Source organism: Chrysemys picta, chromosome 7, assembly GCF_011386835.1.
Source record: "Chrysemys picta bellii isolate R12L10 chromosome 7, ASM1138683v2, whole genome shotgun sequence".
In the NCBI taxonomy this organism is placed as follows: Eukaryota; Metazoa; Chordata; order Testudines; family Emydidae; genus Chrysemys; species Chrysemys picta.
Genome location: NC_088797.1, coordinates 124,995,757 through 125,012,101, shown reverse-complemented (window position 1 = coordinate 125,012,101; position 16,345 = coordinate 124,995,757).

Sequence of the window (16,345 nt, the reverse complement as noted above, 5' to 3'; positions counted from 1 at the left end):
GACTGTTCCTTGGCTTGGAAAGGAAGGTGAGAGGCCCAGGTCTACACTACAGGCCTTACAGCGACACAGCTGTAAGGTTTCCCGTTTAGGTGCTCGATGCTGGCGGGAGAGCACACCCCGACCAACAGAAGTGCTAATGTAGACATAGCCTGAGTGTTTGGTGCTTTAGTAGATCATGTCTGCCTAATTCAAGGGCTGGGCTAGGGTGAAGGGGAGAGGTATTTCAGCCCTTATCAGCTTCTCAAGTAATACCGTAGAAGCTTGCTAGGAAACCCGAGAAACTGGATCATTGTTATGACCAAGGCGAAATTAGCAGACAGCGCTAAATTTGTTAGCAAGTGGCGTCTGGGGCAGCCAGCCATAACCTGCCTTGAACTCTCATTCTGGATCAGGAGCCAAGAGGCTGCTGGATCTCTGTACCAATGACCTTGGGAGCGTCACTAATCTGCCTACTTTCTAAATGTTTCAAGATTTTAAAAGGGCACAAGAGCTTCTGTCTCTTTCTCTCTGTCGCACGTACTTGGTGAGCAAGTTTTGCCGGTGGACCAAGCTCATTTGAGGGCAGAACACCAGCCTGAGGGATAGTTCCGTCTGCTTTTTATGCCTATACCAAGGCCAGCAAAATGGGGAAACTCTAAGCTGTGATTGCAAGAAACTAGCACTTCTCTCTCTCTCTCTGGTGTGGTTCAACCCCCCATCTCCTCCTCCTCCTCCTTTAGGTTCACAGAATGATGGATTCCCTATAACCCTCATTGTCATGCTTCCCATCAGGCTCTGATTCAGTTTGCCTTGATCCCATCTCTCCTGCTCCAAGGAGTGTGGCTTGACATTGGAAATGAAACCTGTTGCAAAGTCCTTCCCCAACCTGCCACCAGTGCCCCACCCACCCACACCCCCGGCGAGCCGGAACACAGGGAGGTTAGTCATTTCCACCTGGGATGAAGCACTAGGGTAAAGCCACCGTCCTTCACAAGCTGCAAATGGGGCTGCAGTGCTTGTACACCAGCTAGCCATCCCCCTTCAGCTTGGTGGGTGGGACCTGCAAAGAGGGCCAGTGTAGCCAAGAAATGGATGGTGGTGTCTGGGAAGGGGCCTCAGACAGGATTCCCAGGGGCGTGGCCTGATTTGTGGTCTTAATCTTCCTAGAGAGCCCTTGGAGGGGGCTAAACCTTCCCCCCCCCCATACACACACCCAATGGGGAAACTGAGGCAGCTCAGTAGCAATACTACGTGTCCTCTAAAGTGAATCTTTGCTTTGGCAAATGGGACTGAAAGAGGGGGAGGGATTGCCCAGACCTGACATGGGGGGCATGTGGGGTGACACACCCCTCCTGCTCCCATATTTGCTGCTTGGTTTGTACTGAGCAGGCCCAGTAACACTGCTGAAGCCAGCTGCCCTCACTCTGCCCCTCCCCCCCCAACTATCGGCAGGCGCTGGTCGTATCTGGGGTCGCCCCCTCATGGCTGGAGTGTCTGGGGCAAGCCAACCCCGATTACTTAAGGGGTTACACATGCGAGAGGTAGCTGCAGCGAAGGGATGCTCCGAAAACAGAAACCCGAGAAGCTGGCTTGAAGCAGCAGCTCGAGGGAGCAAGTCTGGCTCCTGTAGAGACATTGAGCTGTGACCCAGCTCTGCGAAATAGGGGAGAGAGACACTGACCTGGGGTTGGGGCCCTGGAAGACCAGTGTGCACGTGAGGACTGAATCAATTCGACCCCAGGTGGGGAATTTTCTTTGGACTGAATCTTTACAGAGCCCGGAAGAAGGGGCAAGCAGGCCAGGGGTGGATGCTCGGGTAGCGACCACCCCATATTCCAGGGCTCACTATGGGTCTTTCTCACATTCTGGGGCAAACTGGGGCAGCGGCAACCCCGCTGAAGCCAGCACAATGGCCGGGCGGGTGGAATTAATGACGCAGCATTTCTTATTTGATTTGTTTTTGATCAGAGAACAGCTGTGTTCCGAGGGTTGGGGCTGGCTCGGTTCATCTGGCCGGCTGCCCGGAGCGGAGGGGCCTGCAGGTATTTGAAAGTTATCACCCACCCTATCTAGCAAGTGCTCCGTCTGCTGCAGGAAAATTAGCTCTCTGCTCTTTCTTACCCGTCCCCAGTGAGTGTTGTGAGAGAGGAAATGAACGCCAAAGGAATGTCTGCAGCAGGGAAAGGCTGGCAAGGACGGAGCCATAACCTTCTGGTGCATGTTGAAGACCTTTTGCTGGGTGTTGAGTCAAAGTTGGAGCCGCAGGGCTAGAAACTGAGAGATCTTAACTATTTTTTTAGCTGACCTTTTGGATCAACTGTATATAAGGTGAGCGCCTCTGGAGGTGGCCTAGTCCTGTTGGGAACCCTGTCCCTATGGAAGTCCTTTCAGTCCCGCTAGGGCAGCACTGCTGACAGCGAGCTTAGCTGGACACTCATTGAAAAGCGCTCTGCTGGGGCCAAGGTGAAAATACCGAAATCATTAACTGGTTCTCTGCCCATGTCCCGTTTGGAATGAATGTATGGGCCAGGACTGGGCAGAGCAAACAGAAACCGCTCATCCCATCCTTGGGGCTGGACTGGGATCCGCCGAAGGGCCCGTTCCAACTGATGTCAAGAGCAAAACTCATTTGAGTCAATAACACTTCACCCACATGGTGTATGAAAGGCTCTCCCCCAAGTCAGGAGACATAGGCTGTAACTCTGGGTCTGTCACAGACTTGCAATGCGACAGGTTGAGCGTTCCCACCTCCATAAAATGGAAAATGGTACTTTCCCTTCTTCATAAAGCATGCCACGGTCTTTCCCCCACAAGGAGGGTATATTAATTCACACTGTCATTAGTTTAGTACCATAGCACCTTTGTATTCTTTAATTGTAGCTTCCAAAATGTTCAGAGGTTCCATTGCTTTATCTGCCTTTTGGGAATTCACAAAGCACTCAACCGTGAGGGGCCTTGGTCTCTTCTAAAGCTGCAGATGTTCAAGAACATTTAGAATCCTCTAAATGCGGAAAATAACACCGTCAGCCCATTGCATTAGCTTGCTGGGTTCTTGACTGATCCGTTGCTTCTCATTCATAGAGCAGCCATTCTGAGTAATTACATTTCATTCCAATCAATTTACTTTCCTAGTGTCACACTGAATTCCGTTTAATAAACCACATCTTGCTGCAAGCGCTGCGTTGGCATCTGAGCTACACCGAGCCATTGTTCAGGCTGCCATCCTCAGCTAAGGGATTAGTAAGGTGGCTACTGGACTAGTCACTGGAGAAAATTCAGCTTTCTCTGGGGCTTATGAAATGCGTTAATTTAGGGGGGTTTGCAACCTTACGATTTGACAGTCCAAATAAACTTGGCAAATGTGAAAGTGAAGGGTCTTGCAGTTTTGCTAACTTGGCCAGATTGCACTTTCTCTGTTGGGGGCAGTGTACATTGAACATGATGCTCGGTACCAAGTGATGAGTGCTCTCTGAATACCTCCCTGGGAGGAAACTATATTAAACACACTATGCTGTATACAGGAAGAAAACGTGGCAGAGTTAGCATTGCTGTAGGAGTCTTAACCTTTGCATTTCCTTTAATTATGCAACCTTAGTATTACGTGAACAGAGGTGTTTGCATTTAATTTCCTAGGTTTTCTGCAGGAAAAAGGAGAGGGGGATGAGAAGAGAGAACACACCCACGCACTTGTGAGGCACTGGTACCTTTCTAGAAAGTATTGCACTATCGTGCCTCTACAGTACAGGCTCCTTTAACTCCGGCATTAATTAACGTTCATTTCAAGGAGAGCAGGCTTCAAAGGCACTCACGCTATTAACAAGAAGTGCATTGGTACCTGGACAGGTATCTGGGGCTTGCTACCAGCTTGGACATGGAAACCAGGGGACAGACCTTGGGTCTTTCCTCCCATCCATGGAAGAGGGAGCCCTCCCCATACCTACAACCACACTCTCCAGGTAAGGGTGCAGCTGGAGGACTTGTTTGCTAGATACCTCGTCCAGATTTCTTGAGCCCTGGCAGTCTCTGTGCAGCAGGGGACTCTGGGTAATTTGAAATGAGTGTGTCACAGAAGATCCCGGGTGAAAAGTACACACTCTTGGGGGAGGAGGAGAGACTAAGGGGGATACAGGTCTGGCGCTGGAGCAGGAGGAGCTAAGTGAAGGTTAAAGGCCAACTTTTAGGTACATTGAAAGTTGTGTTTGAGAGGAAGGTTGGCCTTGTGCTTAAGATACTGTGAGTAGGAAGACCTCGGTTCAATTCCTGCTCCTGCCATAGGCATCTTGTGTGACCTTAAGCAAGTTACTTTCTGCATCTGTACAATAGGGACAGTACTTCCCTTCCTCCCCTGCAAGTCAGTGAAGTGCTCAGGTACTCTGATGATCAGCACCATTGGAAAGCCTCTAAATAAATAAGTTCTGTATTTAGCATATCAGGGTTGGAAGGGACCATTAAGTCCAGCCCCCTGACTTCACTAGCAGGACCAAGTACTGATTTTTGCCCCAGATCCCTAAGTGCCCCCCCCCCCCTCAAGGATTGAAGTCACAACTCTGCATTTAGTAGGCCAATGCGCAAACCACTGAGCTATCCCTCCCCCCATGGCCCAAATCCATCCTTTGGGTCATCAGAACAGCCATACTGAGTCAGGCCAGTGGTCCATCTAGCCCGGTGTCCTGCCTTCCAACAGTGTCCTGCCTGTGCCCGGTGCCCCAGAGGGAATGAACAGAACAGGGCAACTTCCAAGTCCTCCATCCCCTGTCGTCCAGTCCCAGCCTTGGCAGTCAGAGGCCTAGGGACACCCAGAGCATGGGGTTGTGTCCCTGACCATCTTGGCTAATAGCCGTTAATGGACCAAGCCACCATGAACTTTTTCATTTTTTTTTATGAGCCTAGTTATACTTTAGGCCTTCGCAACATCCCCTGGCAACAAGTTCCACAGTACTTCACTATGTTTATTTTAAACAGGCAGCCTATTAATTTCATTGGGTGACCCCTGGTTCCTATGTTCTGTGAAGGAGTAAATAACACTTCCCCATTCGCTTTCTCCACACCAGTCATGATTTTATAGACCTCTATCATATCGCCCCTACATCATCACTCTTCTAAACTGAACAGTCCCAGACTTTTTAATCCCTCCTCATATGGAAGCTTCTCCATACCCCTGATCATTTTTGTTGCCCCCTCTGTACTTCTTCCAATTTTAATATATCTTTTTTGAGATGGGGCGACCATATCTGCATGCAGTATTCTATTTTCTGTCTTATCTACCTTTTCCTAATGGCTCCTAGTGGGTCTGTTCGCTTTTTTGATTGCTGCTGTGCATTGAGCAGATGTTGAGAACTATCCATGATGACTCCAAGATCTTTCTTGAGTGGTAACAGCTAATTTAGACCCCATCATTTTATATATATAGTTGGGATTATGTTTTCCAATGTACATAACTTTGCATTGATCAATACTGAATTTCATCTGCCATTTTGTTGCCCAGTCACCCAGTTTTGATCCCTCTTCGCAGTCAACTTTGGACTATCTTGAGTAATTTTCTATCATCTGCAAACTTTGTGACCTCACTGTTTACCCCTTTTACCAGCTCATTTATGAATCTGTTGAACAGCACTGGTCCCATATAGCTCCTTGGGGGACACCATAATTTACCTCTTTCCACTGTGAAAACTGACCATTTATTCCTACCCTTTGTTTCCTGTCTTTTAACCAGTTACTGATCCATGAGAGGACCTTCCCTCCTCTACCCCATGACTGCCTACTTTGCTTAAGAGCCTTTGATAAAGGACCATGTCAAAGGCTTTCTGAAAGTCCAAGTCCACTATATCCAGTGGATCAGCCTAATCCGTGTTTGTTGACACCCTCAAAGAGTTCTAATGGATTGGTGAGGCATGATTTCCCTTTACAAAAGCCGTGTTGACTCTTCCCCAGCATATTGTGTTCATCTGTGTGTGTGAGAATTCTATTCTTTACTAGTTTCAACCAGTTTGCCTGGTACTGAAGTTAGGCTCACTGGCCTGTAATTGCCAGGATCGCCTCTGAAACCTTTTTAAAAAACCAGTGTAACATTAGTCGCCTAGTACCGAGGCTGATTTAAGCGACTCGTTACATGCCACTCTTAGTAATTCTGTAATTTCATATTTGAGTTCCTTCAGAACTCTTGGGTGAATACCATCTTGTCCTAGTGACTTATTACTGTTTAATTTATCAATTTGTTCCAACACCACCTCTACTAACACCTCAGTCTGGGACAGTTCCTCAGATTTGTCACCTAAAAAGAATGTCTCAGGTGTGGGAATCTTGACATCATCTGCAGTGAAGACCGATGCAAAGAATTCATTTAGCTTCTCAGCAACACCCTTGTCTTCCTTGAGTGCTCCTTTAGCACCTCAATTGTCCAGGGGCCCCACTGATTGTTTGGCAGGCTTCCTGCTTCTGATTAACTTAAAAAAAAATGTTGCTATTGTTTTTTGTGGTGTTTGCTGGTTGCTCTTCAAATTCTGCTTTAGCCTGGTTAATTATACTTGACTTGCCAGAGTTTATGCTCCTTTCTGTTTTCCTCAGTAGGATTTGCCTTCCAATTTTAAAAAATGTCTTCACACTATGGGAGTCAGTAATTACCCCAGGGATAAATTTTCTCCTCTTCTCCCTTGGCATACCAGCGTCCAGTCAGAGAGCACGTTTAACTGACAGTCTAAAAATATTGGTCATCACTGGAGCCTTGTCTACGCTATTAATGATTTGTGTTATAACCATCCTTAGGGGCCTCCACTGAGATCAGGGCCCTGTGGTGCTAGGTGCTGTACAAACATACTGCAAGAGACAGCCCCTGCCTTGGAGAACTTGCAAAGAGTGGGAGGGGAAACTGAGGCACAGAGTGGGGCAGTGATGTGCCAGAGTTGGGAATAGAACCCAGGTCTCCAGAGTTCTAGTTCAGTGCCCTGCCTACTGCACTGATGCAGCTGAAGCAGTGGGAAGTTTTTTTGTTAGTGTCTCATGTAGATGTTGCCTGAGGTATTGCCCTCCCCAACCACACATCATCCAAGCAATTCCTTTCCTCCCTTGTATGTTTAAACCCTTGAAATATTCAAGTCCTTATGTTTTCCCCTGAGTAAATTGTCATTCAACCAGGCTATCCCAATGCTAAGGTACAACGGTGCTGATCACCGTATAAAGACCTGGACAGATCTTTGGTCATATTTTTGTCTTCTCAAACCATCCTACGAACCCCTCCCCCTATAATCACATATTGCTCATCTCTGCATTCCCACCAGGACACAGAACGAAATCTGCTTACAGTAGGTTTGGCTTTATTCTTTTACAGGGTCGTTAAGATTTCCAAACTTTCACTTCATGTGATGCCAAGTGCAATTTGTGGGAAAGCATCCGTTCTGATGCCTCATGGAAAAAGACGTGAAAAGCCTCAAGTTTTCTGCTGTCATCAACACATTTTTCTGTTGCTTCTCTCATCTTACGAACATCCTTAGTTAGCAAGAACGTGAAGAAAGCAGGGTCTTTTGTTTTGTAACGTCCCTGCCTATTCCCCATCTGAACTCTTCAGAGACACACACTCATATCCTGTTTTTCCCCATGCAAATATCCTGAGCAGCCCGGACGGAGGGAAGAGACGCAACATAGCTAATGTCATTACATAAGCAGAATTATATCTAAATCGAAGGTTTCAGCATTCTCAGCTGGTTTCTGAACAGCCGACGGCCATTCTGTCCCAGAAATCACAATTAGCGGAACCAAACTGAATAACGACTTCCAGGATCATCCCTGAATTTGTTTAACTGATGTACGTTACCAGCTGGCGAGACGTTAGTGTCTGAATAAATGCTGTCTATTGTAGGAAGTTCTGAGCTAAGCTAATAACTGTGACAGCCCCGGGTACGGCCCGGAGAGTAAAAGGGAAATAGGTCCTTCCTAAAACCCTGCTAAGCCCTTATGATAGTGGAGGCAACTTGGACAAGTCTGATGTGGTCCCTCTCCCGTTCCCCCAGGCGTGGAGAGGAGCCTTATATCGCCAGCAGCGGGACCTCAAACTGAACAAAGCCCCTCTCCCCACATTTACACGCCTCACAAAATGCTCCCATTCGGGGGGGTCCATCCACCTCCTCTCCTGGCTGCCCCGCCCCACTCCCTGTCACTCTGGTAACCAGCCCAGGTGGGGTTGGAAACCCGTAGCAGAGAGGTGGATCAGCTGAGGAGCACAGGCCTGAGGTCAGCAAGGGTTTCCAATAGCAGAAGAGAAGGCGTGTGGGATTGGCTTCACTTCCTACACTACCATCCCTTAGGCGTCCCCTAAAACAATCCCTCGAAAGCAACCGTTTCACATAGATGCGAGCTGGGCAGTTGTCTGTGGGTTAATCCCCCAATTTGAGATGAACAAAGTGTTTAGACACAACAAATCCTACGTCTGGCAGAGGCTGAGACTAGCTGACCCTTGTGGTCCATTTTACTCCTTCAGTGGAGTCTATAGCCAAACTCCCACTGACTTCAGCGGGGCCAGGATTTCAGATCTGGAGCGTAAAGGCTCCACCGTCTGTGGGAGTTGGAGGTGGGATTTGATCCAGACCAGGTTTCAAGGGAAGCTCTGCAGTCTGGAAAGTGCTGCCAGGATCTGAGTCCACGTACACTCTCGGTGCCTGGGCAGCAGATTCAGGTTGGTTTTTCCCCATCAAGTGTTTGTGCAATGAGAAAAATAAAATATCTTTAAAAAAAAAAAGTCTCTATAAAAACTAGGACATAAACATCCTCTGCCGGTGCATCCAGTGGCCGTGATCTGGCCCAGCACTTAATAACTTGCACATGCTTCGACATGCATCAGTGTAGTAATTCTTGCCCAGGAAACGTGTAAAGAGTTGCTGACCACCCCCCGCAAGGGAAAATGTCAAGAGAATGGGTCTTCTGTTTTCTCCTGCCTGATCTTCCCCAGGCTTCTCTCCCTTGGCTTGTTGCTGGCAACATCTGCGTCAGAACATTTGTCCCATAGGACGTCTACCCTTACTGCTGGGGGTGTGGTTACCGGCTCAAGTTGATGCGCTGGTTCTCATTGAGCTAACATGCTAAAAATAGGATGTAGTCACCAGAGTGCAAGTGGTGGGACGGGCTAGCTCCCCCGAGTACGTGCCTAGGGTCTTGGACGTGGCTCATCTTGGCTGGGGGTGGGACTTGCATGGTCTTCTCCATCTCCCAGTTCTCAAAATTCACCTTTTCTGCTCCTTCTTCCAATCTCCAATCACAGCCTTTCATCTGTACATGGCTGTAGTGCGCCAATCGCCCTCGCGTCTAAGCACCCTGGCACGCTAGCGCAGCCTGGGGACTGCATTATTATGAAATTGCAAGTGGAGGGAGCAGAAGCCCCAGGAGCAGAGAAACGCCGATCGGCCCATGACATCAGCTTCCATCGCCCACTCCTTACATTTCCAAACAAGCACCTACCTGCTTTCTCCGGTGCTTTCCCTTGTGCCTGAGAGAAGCTCCCTGGTAAACACTCACAATCCAAATTCATTATTTGCCTTCAAAACTCTCCTTTGCCATGAGGCCTCCAAAACCTGGACAACTGCAAAGCCGCTGGAGTGCTCAGACCAGCACCTTGCGTGCTGACCCGTATTGTCTCATCGTTTTCTTGTATTCGCCCGTCTGTCCGCTTGCCATCGATTGTCACTTTTCTTAGACTTAGATTGTCAACTCTTAGGGGGCAGGGACAGTCTGTGTGTGTACAGCACCTACCACAAGGGGGCCCTGGTCCCTGATTGGGGCTCTGAAGTGCGGCAGTAATACAAATAATAATGTGTCCATTCAGCGATAAAACCCCTCAGGGTCTCGGGTCTACCCCCACCCCAGGGCCATTAGCGGAGCCAAACCTGAGTGAGCTGGTGATGTCTGCAGGGAAACTGGGGGTATTGGCGGCTGGGAGGGGTAGCAGGCCAAAGGGATGGGATGGGCAGCTGGATTAAGGTTAGTCCTCTAGGAATCGAGGATTAGCCTTTTTTTGTGTTCAGTGAGTGAGCTGAAGGGGGGTGGATAGACGAGTAGAAAACTGCAAGAAATGTAATCTGTGCTCACGTTTCCTCTCCCACTCCTCCGTCTGCGCCGTGTGTGTTTAGGACCCAGTCCAGCTCCCAGTGGACGGGGAGTTGGATCAGGCAGTTGCGCTGTACCTTTTGGGGGCCAGGGCTCGCCTTTCTGCACGTCAAGCACGTGCTAGGGAAGGGAACATGCAGAAGTAATATGTGCTTAGGAAAGCAGCATTGCGTCCTTCTGGCTCCACTCGCTGTGAGGCATCAGCAGGGTTTTATCTTAGTAATAGGTGACTGGGGGATGAGTCGGCTGCAGTGGGGTGTGTCAGATCCTTGGGATCCGTGATAGGCTCCCAAATTTGGAACAGTCTCTTGGAAGAACCCCTTTGTCCCAGACCCCAGAGGGGTCTCACTCTTCCTACCAGGCCTCACCACCTCCTGAGACTGAATCTCTGGGCTTCAGCCTTCTGGCTTCACACCATGAGAGTCCAACTGAGACAGGCCCTGCTGGAGACTTGTCCACTCCTCAGGGATCACCAAGCATCTGCAGAGACACTCGGGCAGCGTTTTCAGAACAGGCGCGTTTATTATCCCGTCAGCGGACAGCATGGGCAATCCTCAGGTTAGCCCAGAGAAATTAAGGTGATCGCTTGGCCCTACCTGGAGCCCAGAGCCCAGCCAAGCTGTAGTCAGTTTCCAGGTGAGAGAGCTCCCAGCTTCCTCCAGAAGCCAGCACTTTACCTCCCACCCCCCATTACACTTATCAGTCTTTTGTTCTCAAGTGGGGGTCTTTGTTCAGCCTCCCAGCTGAGAGGTGAGGGAATTCCCTGAGTCCTAGGAGCCGGCCTTGTCTCTCTGGCCCCCTGCTTGTTAATCTGGGCTGGTTTCAACCAGTTCCTTAACAACTCTTCATTCTACCCAGAAAGGGAGGTATCACCTACCTATGGATTTTAGTTTGCCCTGAAGCAAACTTAATCCCTTCCCCCGCCCCCAACTGGGTAACAATGCTACATTTAGGGGAAACTGAGGCACACATGGGCATCATTAAAAATAATTACAGTAATTCCACTTCGTCCCATGGGGTCTTTAAGAACAAAGAGGCTGCATGTGAGCTGATTACAGGTTTGCGCACGTGGCAGGTTGAAGCCATGGGGGATCGAAAAATCACTTCTCCCACTAGAACTTGCCCCCCTTCTTTTGCACTTTTGGCTAAAAGAAAATGGGATTTGTCCATCAAAATTGCTACATTTCCCCCTCTGTGATCAGATCTCTAAACCTGATGAGGGCTCTAGGGTTGCCTACTTTCTAATTGCAGAAAACTGAACACCCTTGCCCTGTCCTTTCCCACCCCCCTCACCCACTCCATCCCTTCCTCTGTCGCTTAGGTCAGGGGCAGCATGTGGAGCCCCCGTGGCCACCCCTGCACTTAGGAGCCAGAGTGACATGCCGGCCGCTTCCGGGACCCTGCCAGCCCCGCTGCACTCGCCGCGCTGCCAACCAGACTTTTGATGGCCTGGTCAGCGGTGCTGACCAAAGCCACCAGCGTCCCTTTTCAACTGGGTGTTCCGGTCGAAAACCGGACACCTGGCAACCCTAGATGAGGTCTCGGTCTGGGACAGACCCAGAAGAAGGGATACAAAGAAATTATTCCTGGAAAGTAGTATGCTGTGGAATTGATTCCTTTAGTGTATTTATCCATTTAAGGTACACTTCAGTGATGGGGTACCTCACTGAAGTATGCAAGTGCCTCCCAGTCTGTAATGTATTTACCCTCTCAGCACCCCCAGGAGGCCAGGCCCAGCTACTGGTCCCAGTGGGTAGGTGGGAACGGAGAGGCAGGAGACTGTGACTCATGCCAGTCACACAGGATGGTTGTGGTAGAGCTGGGAATGAACCCAGGTCTCCCACAGCTCAGGCTAGCGCTCTAACCACTAGGCCATCCTTCCTCTCTGCTCCATGTAAATGACTATAAGATCCTTTGTCCCACATATATAGTGTTAATAAAATGAGGGGGCCCCAAAGTCATGTGGAACATGGGTAACTTGGGGCTGAGGATGGGTGACATCCGGCAAGATGAGAGCGAGAGAATGACAAGGCATCTAAGGACTTGTCTACAGGGCCAGTTACTGCCTAGCAGGCCCAGGTGTGAATCTGCAGGACAGCAGTGCTGAAGTCATCGTACACGTTGAGCTGGACTTTCGCTGCACTGGAGCAGACATGGTGGGATGTTACTGTGCAGCAAGCCGGTGCACTGCGCGTTCACACCCCTGCTTGCACACAGTAACTTGCCAGGCAGACAAGCCCTTCATAAAGTGAGATGGGTTCTTAAGCCCCAATGACGGCATAGATATTAAAGATTGCATGGCACATTTCTGAAGAATAAGCGTTTGCACCGGTATCCTTAACCAGCACCGCTCCTCTTCCCCGCACCAGCCTGGGTGTTGCTGGCTGGCTGGCTTGCTCCTCTCTAGAGGTGGCTGCATTATGTTGGTTCTCTGTTTCTTTAGGGTTTGGTCCTGCAGGTCTCTCTTCATGTGAGTAGCACAAAGACACTTCTTTGTATAAGGGGCTGAAGGGTCAGGGCCAATGCCTGTAAGACTCTTGGCCCTTTGGGAAGAAAGGAGATAGACAAGGACTCAGACTTGGTTGAGAATTTCCTCTGCAATTCCCTGAGCTTGGGATCTCACATCCCAGTTCCCTGAGTCCTGGAATGGTTTGAACAGCAATAACTGAAAACAGCTGTGACATGTGCCAGTGTCCTCAGTGAAGTTATAAAAGCCCTGAGTCCCCAGCCACGCATCAGCTCCTTTCCTTCTGTTCCAGGCAGTAGGCCATCTTTCCAATTCATTGTTTTCCTGTAGCTTGTTCTCCTGCTTTGGTCCATTTTATATAGAGCTAGGTCAGGTTTATATATAGGTCAGTCGCTAGTCATTCCCATGGCTCTGAGAGGGGCAATTCACTCCTGGGTATCTTGCGTAGTAGTAGTCTTCTAAACCCCGGCAGCGAATACTACTGATGCTGCAGTGGGTGGGTATCACATCTGTCAAAAGGAGGGTGTCCTCCTTGGATTGGGGCACTCGCCCTGTGAAAGCCTTGGAGAAACAGAGACTGCTGACCTCTCCTGAAGGGGTAAAGCCCAGACCTTCTGCCTCTGGGTCTGTAGGTGGTTAGCATCAAAGAGAGGTGCCCTGTTCATACCCCAGTATTCAAACCCTGTGCTTCACGAGATTGAAATTTAGCTCTTCCCCAGTCTCATCACATTTCCCCCTCCTCCCCCCCCCCCATTTGAGACTAGTGGGGTGTGTCCTTTTAATCCTCTCTGCCTGAAAATGGCACTTGTGGTTGCAGTTACTGCAGCTAGGCGGGGGAGTGAGAGTCAGGAAGTTTATGCCCACTCTGATCTTTTGGGGAGAGCGGCTGCGGTTCCCTTAAGGACGAAGATGGTGGCCCCCTAAATTCTCCCCCAAATGGTTTGACCTCAACCAATCCATTATTATGGAGGAAGCGTCTGGGCAGTGCTGGTCGACAGGCTGTCTCAAGTCTTTTTCTTAGCCTGCAGCTGGGGGGCTTTGGACAAACGCTGGGAGTTTCTTTGGGGGAGCTGTTGGAAGCAGCAGGAGTTTGCTGCGTGCCTTCATCTCACTAACGAGAGTCAATCTGGGGGACAGAATTGCCACCTGGGATCCAGGCATTGGGCAGAGATTCCTGACATAGGGGCTTGCCTCCGGCCAAGGGCTTGGTGTGTGTACTAGGGAAATTCCCAGACTGCATCACTGATTTCTTCCCTAAGGGGAAACTGAGCTATAAGGCCACAGTATCTGCTGTTGCTCAGTCCGGGGGCAGCCGCATTAACCACACTTCCTCCTTCCCGAGCTCACGCTTTGAGCTCCCAGCAGAACATAATTTGTATACATGGAGCACTCAGGCAGAGGGAGACAAAGTGGCCCATAGGGAGCATGAGCAGGGAATTGAACCCAGCTCTTCCAAGTCCCAGGTGGAACTTGAACCACCAGGCTGTCCTTCCTCTCTGCGAACTGTTCATTTTTGGGGCAGATGCTCTTACCAGCCGGAGACCCCAGCTATAGCAGCCGCTGCCCATTACTTTCTGCTGTCACAGGGCTTGAGCTGGTGGTAAGTGCAAGGCTTCGGAGGAGCCCCAGTGAATGGGAGGTGGCAGCAGCCTGGAAACGCTGGTAAGTGTGCTGGCTCTTTGAGAGGAGCTAGGAGCCTGCAGAGATCAGTCTGATCACGTCTCAGTCAGCGTCTCTGCAAGGCTGCTAGGGGGGCATGGACTCGACACACTCTGCTGACACTGGCGTGCCCAGATCCGCATCTTCTTCCTCTGTCATGCAGACCACAGACTTGGTACATGAATCTAACCAAAGGCCTCATATTCAAAGCCCTGAATGGGCTGGAGCCCAGTCATTTCTGCAGATAGAGGTCTCTCTCTTTGCTCCCCGTCACATTTGCTACACTCGCTGATGCTCAGCAGTGATGTTTTGGTGATGGAGCCGAGGTTTCAACTTGTGATGGTCAGGGGCAGCATGTGTACCTGTGTACACTGTAATGGTATTTACTTCCAATATATTATTCAGTCACTAGAGATCTCTGTGCTGTATAGAGATCCAGACTTGGTGAACAGGACGACAAAGCTGGAACTCAAGTTGTGCGCAAGTCTGTTTATGGCTGTGGACATAGCTTGATTTAATCAACACAAAGCCAGCAATTCCATCTCATGGCATATGCTAGAAGTTCTCCAAACAATTGTATCCGTTATCAGCCCTTATCACTGCAAGAAACCAGAAATGAGCTCCACCTTCCAACTATTAATAGTGTGAGTAATTCAGCTACTGCAACGAGGATGCAATGTGCTGGCTAAATGCAGCTGCCTGTCTCCCTCCAGTAGCTGACCCCCATGAAGATAAAATCCTGCTGCTTACCAATAATTAATGTTAGCTCCTTTAGTTCAAGACAAGTGGCAGGGGCTTATGCTTATGGTGCCATCGGTCCAGGGTTTGACCCATTCTGCCTATTGTCTGCGTCCCCCATTTTCTACAAGCCCTACAGAATCCGAGAATGCTTTTTTCCCCCTTGTCTCACTTCTTGCAGGTTCACTTCTCCAAGACAATTTCACTCTGACTTCGGGGGTTGAACAAACCCAGAAAACTCGGGGCCAAATCCAGCCGTAGCACCGGGGTCTGGCTGGGCCCTTGGGGGGCTGATGACAGACGGGGGGGAACGGGCTCGTTTCTGCTGCAGAATCTGGCTCATGTTTTTCTGGATGGCAGCGACTAACCTAGATACTTCCAAAGTAGGTTACTCTATTGCTTGTGACTGACCTAGTATTGCAGGAGCAATGGAAGTAAATGGCTGGAAAGGCCCGTTACCACTGTGATGGGCACAGACAGAGATAAAGGGAAAGGATCCTACCTCATTTAATGGCTTTTATTAACCTACAAGTTAATTCCATAGTGGGACGGGTTTCCTAGTGGCCAGAGCTGGGAGCCTGTATCTCAGGAGTCCTGGGTTCTGCTTCCTACTCTCTCACTAACTCTCTGTGTGGGGTTAGGAGGTCAGTTACTTTCCCTGCACCTCAGGCCATGTTTGTGCTGAGGAGGGGAGATCAGTGTTGAAAACCATCGTGATATTTGGTGGGGGGGTGTTAAAGCCCCAGCTCCTGGAGTCAGGTGATCACGTGAGAATCTTGGCTTTTATTTAAAACAAAACAAAACCCGCGTCTGTTTCGAGTCCTCGTGGTCACGGAGAAAAGCTTGCCGCTGCGATGCCCACAGGCTCAACCACATGGGGTTTTTTTTAAGTCAACCTGATGATTATTGGGGCCTGGCTCCTGGCTTGTGAACTCCTGGGGCTGGCCACATGGGCAGCACTTTCAGAGCGGCTCAGGGCTGGAAGGCACCCAACCGCTGAAGGTCCAGTAACATGCCAGGTGAGCCACAGCTCAGAGGCAGGTCCTGTCGGCATGGGAGGCGGTGGCGCTCGCCCCACCACTCAGACGCATGGCTAACGGGAAGGGGTGGCGCGAAAGGGAGAGGTGGCACTAGTCTCGGTGCAGAGTTGCAGTTCAAAGGGAGCGGTAGTGGGTTTTATGTGGGCCCGTGGGGCAGTCCAGTCGACAGTTAGGACTCTCTGGGGCTAGTGCCTCTCTAGGCTAGTCCTCCATTAAAAGCAAACAGCTTGCAGGCTTCCAGGCCAGGATCAGGTAGTGCTGTGTCTCATAGGGGCCCCTCGGCGCTGCTTCCCCCTGTGCCCTTCACCGACCTGCTCCCGGCTGCAACATCCGACAGTCACACCCTGCTTCTCCCGGGGTTCCCTGGCTGTGT